The sequence below is a fragment of the Prinia subflava genome, chromosome 2, assembly GCF_021018805.1.
Source record: "Prinia subflava isolate CZ2003 ecotype Zambia chromosome 2, Cam_Psub_1.2, whole genome shotgun sequence".
NCBI classification, from domain to species: Eukaryota; Metazoa; Chordata; class Aves; order Passeriformes; family Cisticolidae; genus Prinia; species Prinia subflava.
The window spans coordinates 55,484,865-55,495,331 of record NC_086248.1 but is presented as its reverse complement, the minus strand read 5'-3'; the positions used below and the strand labels follow the sequence as shown (position 1 = coordinate 55,495,331).

Sequence of the window (10,467 nt, the reverse complement as noted above, 5' to 3'; positions counted from 1 at the left end):
CCCAACCGCTGGACAGCAAAATAAAGCAAGCCTTCCTTGGTCTGTCAGAATACTTGCAAAACAAAGTTAAATTATTACTTTTTCTGACTAAATAATATAAAAATGAGGCACTTAGTGCACCATTTCAAAGGCTGGCTGCTAACCACCAGCAATAAATATATTTCAATGGCAACTGAATGCAGGAATTATGGTACAGCAAATCTCTGTTTGGGGCCTGGTTGAGGCATATTACAGTGAAGAATTGGCAGACGTAGAATGAGCTTCTTGTATCCAACTGGTATGCTTTTCATTCATCATCCCTTTTATTGTCTGAATAGATTGTAAATACTTTTTCTCTTAAGATCTCAGTAATTCTTCTGACGATCCTTTAAAATTGCTCTGTTTCTTCCCTGATTTAGGAACTCTCAATTTTAGCAATAGCTACAGCCACATTACTACAGACTTCCCCTGAGGGCGCAACCCAGGTGGCACAGAGGGACTTGCATCCGTACTGCTCAGGAGCACCAGGCTGTGCTCTGGAGCACCTCACCTACTGTCTCCTCTGGAGTCCACAGGAAGCCCCCACCGCCCAGGATATAATTATTTTATGTTGTGACCTTTCAGAACCATTTCAGCCTCCTGCAGTTGTGTCTTTATAGCGTGATGTGTAAGTAATGCACACCATGGAGCATGTTATGAGTTAGTGAGAGGGTAGTCAAGAGAATGAATTTGCTAGAATTACAAAGAAAAACTGCACAGAGCTGAACAAGCTGAGCTTGTTTTCTGAAATGTGTTTTCTGAAAATAAATTATCCCCAAAATAATTAGTGGGTTTCATCTCAGGGAAGACTTGAATTCTTCCAAAGGGCAGCTCAAACTTCTGGTTTCCATGGAAGAAAATGAATAGAGGTCAGAGTATGAACACAGGCTTAGCACTTGAGTTACAGTGTACACCATATCCATAGCCCCTGGCATTTCTAACTACCAGCTAGCTTCTCGACTCCTCTTCCTAATTAGCTGTAGGTGGTCCTGCAAATGACAACTGAGCACATCCCTGTCTGCTGAAGGGCTCTGCATGATTTCTGAAAGTTTCCAAAAGGTTGGATGGTTCAGAATGTTCTTCTTACCAACACAAAAATGAAAACTAATGGGCTTTTTTCATAACTTTTTTCCACAGTCTTAAAAAAGAATTAATCAGAATTTGTTGTGACAATGACCTCCTTCTATTAGTTTTTGTTTTATCCCAGTAGGTCATTCCAATGTTGGTCACTACTAGCAAGTCTAAGTACCTGCTCTGGTGAGAGGGAGCTGAGAGTCCAGGAGCAATGTTCTGACAGGCCTTCAGCTCTCTCTGCCACTCTTGGCCTGACACTTTCAAAACTTCAAGAGCCTGACTTTATTCTCAGCAAAGTTGGTAGTAACTGTCCCATTGATTTCCATTTTCTTGATCTGTGTCAAAGCACACCCTTCATAAAGAAGCCACTGGTGGGTTGTGAAGAAAAGTATTTAGAGAAACAGTGCCCAAAAAGAGGTTTCTGGAGATCCCTTAAATCAGCCTTGTGAAAGATATATTAAAACTTAAAGGTAAGTTTTCCCAGACTGCACTTCAAGTGGAAAAAGGCAGTCATACAGCGCTTTTGGAAATCACTTAGCAGGAGCTCATGTGTAAAGCCTAAACACATACTCAGGAGTAGGCTTTTCCTGATAAAGCCTAGAGAACTAAAATTTATAGTTCATGTCATGAGTTTTCCTTGCTGATATTAGAAAATTTACTGATAAGGATGTAAAAACCTGGCAAACACTTTATAAATTTCCTAGGACAAATAATTCAAGCTAAGTAGACACCTTACCATCTTCTCTATTCTGTTGGTACTAGCATAAGAAATGGTGCCTATATACCCATTTTAATGAAAGTCTGCAAATGTAGCAATGTATGAACACATCCTGTCTAATCTGTGAATCCTGGCACACAGCCTACCACTTCCAGAATCTACATCTCTTATCTAACCAACCCAAGCAGCAATGGTCCACTGAAAAACAAAACACACCTTTCCAAAGCCTTTCCAGTAGGTCTTCTTTCAAGCTGAATATATAATACCAGCAGGAAACAAAAAAGAATATCTTCATTCTGCATGGCTCTCAATGACTGGAAGTCTTCTTCAGCCTTATATATACTGTATAAAGAAAGATAGAGTTTATTTCTTTTCTTGAGTTAGGCAGAAATGGAATGCCTGAGTTCTACTGGTATTTAATGAAAATCATGTGCAATTTTTCAAGTGTATTTTATTGTTTCCTGCAAAACATTGTTGGAAGTGTAAGCAATTTAAGGATTCCAGGTCATTCACTTCAGTTTTCTCAAATCCCAGAGCAAACTTTATTGAGTCTACTAAGACTATCTCTACTTTTCAAATCTTGTTTTATCTGTATGTTTAGTGATTCCCTCACCAGGATATTAAAAAAAATATATTATACCATTACCATAAATGTATTAGGATGTCTATATGAAAAACAGACTTTTGTTAATCCTGTGTCTAGGGAGATGAGCCTAATGAAACTTTTTGCATTACCTCTTCATCAGTCGTAATTTACTTTGAAGATTAGAAATGGAAACACTTACATTTTTAGTGGTAGATTCTGGGGAAAAGAAAGTGCCTTTTTCATTGAATGCAAAGAACTAAGAGGCATCTCCATTAATTTTGGATGAACTGTCAAAAAATAATCCTGAGGAAACTTAAGAACCAAAATTCCCTCTACCTCCTCAAATACTTGAGGCTGATATTTTTCAATTTCAATTTATCAAGAGTCACCTTTCTACTATATATGATAATGAGATCACATTTTTAGTGAAGATTTTATGTTTTGGGTAAGTGACCAAGAATATACATATTCATGAGGACAATTTCATACATGTAATTGTGCTGTGTTTCTGTCTGAAAGGTTGTATTTTATGAAAAATTTTATCTCTAGAAAATGTTATCTGAGTGTTTTTGTGCCTTTCTAGGATGTAACCCACTCTCTTAAGAAGCACTAATTGTGAATCCAAGAAACCAGTTCCTTTCTGTGAAACCTTTGACTACTTCCTGTTAGTAGTATTTTGGGAAATGGAACTCGAGAAACACTTTCATTTTCTCTGTGTTTTGCATGTTTATACATATCTGCAAATATATGTATATCAAGGACTTCATTGTTTATTAAGAAAAAAAATCAACCAATCCATGTATTAATTATCTTGTTTACTCCTATTCCGTTTTGAGTTGTGATCCTGGTGGAACTTGGGTTTCTTTACTGTTTTATTTATAGATTATGTAAACATTACAATTTTCATTGTATTTGCACCAACTCGGCAGAAGTCTTGTAAGTCCGAATATAAATATTTAGGTTTTTGTGTGTTGTCAAAGCACCATTTAAAGCTAAGTTGGCATTTTAAAGTGGTTCACATTTACTGTCTCTCAGTGACTTCCCATCACTTTTCCTCAGTTTAAAAGCAGAAGGTGGTTTTAGCTGTCAGGTCATTGAGTTGTTTCTTGGTTTGAAAATAAGGTGGAGTCCTTCCTGGCTCTTGTATCTTCACCTCTAAACCAGTCATAGTTGCAGTAAGACATTAACACAGAGAACTGGGGAGATCTTGACAAGCCCAAATAACAGGAAGGCACCACAAGGTGAGAATCATTTATAACAATGAGGTAAGTTAGTTGTCGTTTGACAGTGCAAGCAGCAGTGCACGGGGATAAGATTGGTAGCTTCTACTTATTGACCATACTCATAACCCATGGAATTGAAAGAAAAACAATATTTAATGATATTTTACCTGTAAATGCATTAAACTTTTTTAAGATAGAAGGAGAAAAAAAACATGGCCTGTACAAGCATTTTCAGAGAAACACTTCAGGAGTCAGAACTCAGTCTACCCATAAATACATTGGTCTGAGAGAAGGGCTCCTCTCCCTCCCCGTGAGTATCTACTACTACACAGTTAGTTATCCTTGAAAACACAGTTGACCATTATTTTCTGTTCACTAATACTAATATTCCATTAGGCATCATTTTATTTGTCTTTGTTCATCTAAGAGGTCTGCCTTTTAATATTTTGAGATTTCCTGACCAGTGCTGATGTGAAGAAGGGCAAAGTAGTTGATGCAAAATTAAAGGGTTTTGCTTATTCTTAGAGTCAGTACAGCCTAAAGCTTACCTCGCTTCCTAAAATGTTAGGTTGGTCTTTTTCTACAAATGTTTTGGTCTTCTTCTCTTCCAGATCTGGGTTAGACAGGGAAATAAATGCCAAAATTACAAAATAAAAGCTAAAACCGTGGTAGTGGCAACTGGGACCAGAAATATTGAAAATCTGTCCTAGAATTCTTATATTCAAATCACTTCCTCTCCAGTTCTGAAGTATCAAGACATTTGACTTATTTAGATAAGGCCTAAATAAGAGGCTGGGCTCTCCAGCATGTGTCTGAAACTAAACGGAAGTTCTCAACTTTGAGACAAGAATATTTGGGCACTAGTTCAATTTAAATGTTATAGGAAGAGTATTCTAAAAACTTCAGTAGCAATCTGCTGTACAAAACACTGATTATTTGAAAACTCATCATCAGTCAACTTTGTGCTAAATAGTAGAATAAATCCTGAAGGTGAAAAACGAATCTCCTTAGTTAGGTCCCTGTACCTACTCTGGGAGCAGCTACTGAAATCTAGGGAGTACATCACGGGGGAAAGATCTGCTCAGATCATAACGGGTATAGAATGATGCTTAGCTAGGAGTCTTCTTCAGGACCTTGCTGAATTTTGGATCAGCCCCTAAGATGTCAGTTTATGTGTACTTTGGAAAAGGAATGCTATGTAAATGCAAGTGTACACTGTGCCTTAGAATCTGCAAAAGTACAGATCAAAAATATGAGACCAATGTGATGGTAATTAAGTCACATGAAACAAATACATTCTCCAGCTGCAGTTAAGAGCTGTTAAGCAAATAGTGGTTACATATTTTCATCTTTCTGACAGGGAAATGCAAGTATTTTATAGCTGTTGGAAAACAATCTTTATAAACCACATTGCCAAAGTACGAGCAGTCAGTTTTTACTTTAATTTTCCCAGGATTCTGTCTTTTCACAGTAACATTATAGTGGTTATTTTTGCAGGGTAAAAAAGGAAAAGGGTTTAAACTTCAGCTAATAATGATAGCTTTGACATGAAATAATACTTTATAGATACAGAATACAGTTCCTATGTTAACTTACTTTGTGAAGTCAACAAAAATATCAACACTAAGTTCAAGGAAATTAAATGAAGCCAGAATTTGAAAAACTGGTCTTTATAAACCAATCTTTAGTTCTTTTTATTTGCTAGTTCATGGCAAATCTAATACAGCTCCCTATCATTACTGTTGTTTCAAACAGCAGCTTTCAAGAACTTACATTCTCTTAGTTAAAATTGTTTCAAATTGAAGTTTTGCATATGGCATATCTTCCTCAAGATGAATGTTTCTGAAGTGTTTCAGCCAAATCTATAGGGATATTCCTGGGAATGTGCAAGAAAATAGAGATTCGGTGCTTTGTTTCCTGACCAGACTCATTTCATAACTTGGTCATGCTCTAGCTGGAAGTGACTATGACTGCCCAACTCAGTGCTGTGGGCATGTACTAAGCACAATAAGCTATTGCTTAAAATATTGCTTCCTCAGAAGATGGGCACGGATTGCTCAGACTGCAACATATCTCCATCCCACCTTAGATGACATTTAATTCCTTTTGTGCATCTGAGAGGTGAATAAAGAGGTGCAATAAACAAATACGAAATTGTTTCTTCTTTAGTGAGCACCAGTCAATCTATGTGTGAAGTGGAACAGGACAGCGTGTGAATGTGGGCTGCATCAAAATGTGAACATGGCAAGGTGCTGAACTTAAAAAGAGTGTCTGGATGCTTCCTGGCATGGCCTCAACTTTGCATCTTTTGCATAATTACAAATTGTCACATTGTTACTGTTTCTGGGGTAGATGATGTTACTAATTCACTTCCTTGTTTAATATTTGTGCTATTTTGCTTTAAACGATTGGAATGTCTACAGTTATACCATAATTACTTTCTAGAACATGAAATGAAAGTAAACAAAGTTAATTGTCAGCGCTGTGTATGCTTTCTTTGAATGCAGTGAGGGCAGCAACCTTTCTGTCAGACTGAGTAGAAAGTAGGCAAATCATCTTGCACAGCTATAAGTTAGCTCAAAATAAATAAACTTGAAGTTTATTCACAGAGACTTACTGAAATGTGAAGTGTATGTTGAACACTTGAAGATATAACTAGGTCTGATTATCAATCTGCCTCCATTCTGAGTAAAAACTTGTTCATATCAGCATCAAGTCTGTTAAACAAGCTGCTAAAGGTTCTAGGACACATCTCTCCTCTCATGAACAGTTGTAAGTTACAACTCTAGGAACTGCAGGAACTGCATCAGGTATAAAAAGACATATTACATCCATCAGGTTCTGTATTATTCTGTTACAGTCCATGAATAATTGTCAAGCAATTTTGATAACTTGAGTCATTTAGAAAGAAAAATATTCCAGAAAATGCCTCTTTTATTTTCCCCACATACAGCAAATTGTACCAATGTCAGAGTCATGTGAATGTCCTGCAAAGAAAAGTCATATTCAGCATGCAGGGAATCTCTGACACTCCAACATTAGCAGAAAGGTGATCTGGTTGTTGCATTTAACTTTTTGTTAGACTTCAGTTTTAAAAACAGCCCTCTACTCTTTATTTCTTCTCCCAATTAAAGTCTCTCACTAGGAAGATGTGATGACTCAACTTCTTCTTCCCTTTTGCCACAGTAAGATAAAAGAGGTTGGCAAGCAGTTGCAGAGCAAGATGAAGTCGAGGAGAAGCCCATTCTCCCATCCTATCACAAGCAGCATCTAGCAACGGCTGTCCCTGTAGACCTTTTCTTCAGGTGACTCAATATCTCAAATTGGCTGTGATCCTGGAAAAAGGGCTCATGCCAAATAACCATCTGGATAATGCTGCAAATTCCAAGCTAATCAGAGAAATTGCCTATTCACTTGAACAACAGTCACAGGCCTGGGAGGCGCCAGTCTCCAACTGCAGTCATGCCTTGGCTCATTAGTCCTATGTGCCCCGAAACTAAACTGTCAAAGGGGTGTTGAGTGCACAAAGACTGGGCAGCAGCTGAATTAAATTCCTGCGTAGAACCAAAAATAGAACACTTTGAGCCCCTTCTCTGTTGTGAAGAAAAAAATTCCTGGACAAAAAAAAATGCTTTTCTTGGTATTATTTAATGCATTTTTCTGTCTAAAAAGCTAAAGATTTTTGGCCTCAAGGGGTGCTAGCCTGTTACCTTAGAGACTGTTTCTTTTAGAGGCAGTGGAGTGGCAGAGGGCATGCCTTTGTTGCTTACCTTGGCAACCATGAATTGCTAAATGCTGTTCCCATGAATGCAAGCCTTTCACTGCCATTAGTGCCTGCCCACAGGTATAAACATTCCTTCATGAAAAGGTCCAGGGGAATGTACACTACCTCGATAAAAATCAAGACGACAAACAAAAGCATATTATATAACAGAGCAGTTATATAAAATTAGATTTTAAAACAAGATGTGTCTTTAATGACATTGATCCTGGATGCGGTCAAATTTCCTGTTCCATTTATATTCCCTACAGTCATACCAAGAGGTGGCAGTGGGGAAGGGAGGAAAGAGAGAAAGCTTGACAGGATATTCTTTTTTCTGTAATTGCAGAATGGAAGACCACTCTGTCTGTACTCAGAATAAACCTGCTGGACAGTTTCAGAGGAATAGGACGACTCTGGCAGTGTCCCTCCCTGGCAGTAGGGCAGATAGAGGCATGAGGAAAGCAGAGGTTGCCAGGGCTGGGCAATGGCACTAGATCCCCTCTGCTACCAGGAATTTTTTATGGTCTAGCTGGGCAAACACTACAGGCAACATTCTCAACATGTTTACCTGTATAAAGGCCTTGTGCTGCAAAAACAAGAGATTTGTTGTATTCATCCTGTAAATGAGCCTGTTGAGTGTGGAGGAATTAAGTTCTAAACTTAATTCTCCACTCCCTCCCTGCTCCATGGTCTCCATTTTGTAAATTGATTTCTTGAAAAAAACACCAAGATTTTCATTCCATTATCAAGTCAATTCACTTTCTCAGATCTGATAGTCAGTACTTCTAACAAAGCCTTGGCCCACCTAGATTTTTAGATTGTAATGTGGCATATTTAGGAGAACTATCTCTTGGAAAAAGGATCCACTACAAGATATGTCTCTACATGACTCTCAAAGGTGAGTCAGAAAGAAACTCATGGCTCACATGGACTGAAAAGCTCAGACTGCAGCAAGGGGACTGTGGTCTTGAACTGCCATACAAGAGCAACTTTGTACAATGAGATTGGGGTAAAATCCCATAGGAGGTTTGCTGGGCCAGGGAAAACCTCCCTTGCCTTGAGAAAATCCATGTGGTAATGGTGCTTGGCACTGCCCATGTAACTCTCCTGAGTGGGCTGGCCTTGTATCCTTGTATGCCAGGACACCCAGCAGTCAAATAAGCTCTTGAAAGCTGAGCCAAAGGCAGGGGCAGTGTTGCAGACCTTCAGCTGATGGTCATATAGCTGCACCCAGTTAGCCAGGTGTGCACACAGACAGACAGATGGCTGCCCCTGAAACATTCACATGCACCCAGAAAATGATAGTGGAACAATAGCTCTTGAGGTAAAGTATATTCATAGTCCAAAACCCTGCAGAACCCCACTAAAACCAGAAGAATGACCAAGCTATCCGTGTGGCCCCTATTTGCACAAAGAGGAAGTGCTCACTGCTCAAAAAAACTAAAAAATGTCAGCATGGCCAGCAGGTCAAGAGAGGTGACTGCCCCTCTGCTCCGTTTTGGTAAGAATCTACCTGGAGTACTGCATCCAGCTCTGAAGTTTTCAGCACAGGAAAGACATTGAGCCAAGCCCAGAGGGAGACCATAAAGGTGATCAGAGGGCTGGGGTACCTCTCCTATAAAGAGAGTTGGGGCTGTTCAGCCCGGAGAAGAGAAGGCTCTGGGGAGACCTTGTTACAGCCTTCGAGTACCTAAAGGGGGTCTACAAGAAAAGTGGGGACAGAATTTTTAGTAGGCCTGTGGTGATACGACAATACGTAATGATTTTAAATTAAAAGAAGGTGGATTCAGGGTAGATACAGAGAAGAAATTCTCTTATGATGTGGGTGGTAAAACATTGGAACCCACAGATTTCCCAGTGAGGTGGTGGTTGTCCCATCCCTGGAAACATTCAAGGTCAGGCTGGATGGGGCTCTGAGCAACAAAATCTATCTGAAATTGTCTCTGTTTATGGCAGGGGGTTTGGAACTAGATGACCTTTAAAGGTCCCTTCCAACCCAAACTATTTGACAATTCTATAAAAACAAGCAGAACATTTCAGCCAGCATTAGCAAGGGCCACACACCAGGCAAGCACACAGAGGGACAGCTGTGATCAGAAGAACCTGGCCTGTTGGCCATGCTCTGCCCTTCCTGGCTCCCAGCAGGGCAGCTGGAGACCAAGCAGAGAGAACATGCAGAACAGGAGACCCAAGCCTGACCTGGAAACCTGAGTGGCCTTTTCTCCTACTCCTGAAACCTGCGGGTCTGACTTTTCTCTCTCATAAGAAGAAACATTATATTGACAGGAAAAATATTTACAGATGTCACTTTTTAAGATACCTCTTTCTTTCCCCTCTCGAGCTCCAGTCCAGGAATTCTCAATCTTTGCTAGTAAAGCAGCTACATTTTCACTTCCCTTTGCCCTCATATTGTAGCACTGTCAGAAGGTGAAGAACGTGGTAGAGGCCAAGTGAAGCTGACCAGCCATCCCTGCAGGCCCTGCCTCAGCATCTCCTCTTGCTCTCCAGCTTTCCCCTTTCCCCTCATGGGGTCTTACAGCTGCTAGTGAGCCTTGGGAGCTCCCAGCAGTCAACAACTCAGTATCCTCACCCATCTCTGTTGTGGCACGTGCCTGCTGACCAGCTAGTGCTGTCACTTTGGGCTTGTGCTGGTGTCATTGGGGGAGCAGATTTGTGCTTCTTTCTGATAATCACACTGCTGATCACACCATCACCACACCATCACACCTACATTGCATTGTAGGAATGGGGTCTTCACAGATTTATATCTGTTCTTCTGTTCTAAACACACCCGTGTTGACATTTCCACTCCCAAGGCAACATCAAGAAAATGAGGAAACTTCTGGTTTGTTGCAATGGGCAGTGCCTATGGGCTTCACAGCTTTAGGGGTGTGGAGGAAGTTCAAATACCCCACTGTTAGAGTTTTCCTCTAGAAAGGAAACAAAAAACCTTGCAGAGTACAGAACTCCGTCCTGCTAGATTTCATATTTTATGAAAGATTACCAGCCTCTGTCTCTATGTATGTAAAAATACAACCAAACAAAAAACAGAGTAAGTCCGCCAGGAAAAAATAAGCATTAAAAG

General features: G+C 39.8%; 1 long non-coding RNA gene across 1 annotated transcript in view; it reads left to right on the top strand.

The window, feature by feature from the left end:
* Window positions 1-10,467, top strand: part of LOC134546834 (uncharacterized) — an 86,662-nt gene that overhangs the window by 60,608 nt on the left and 15,587 nt on the right. The gene's annotated exons all lie outside the window — the stretch shown is intronic.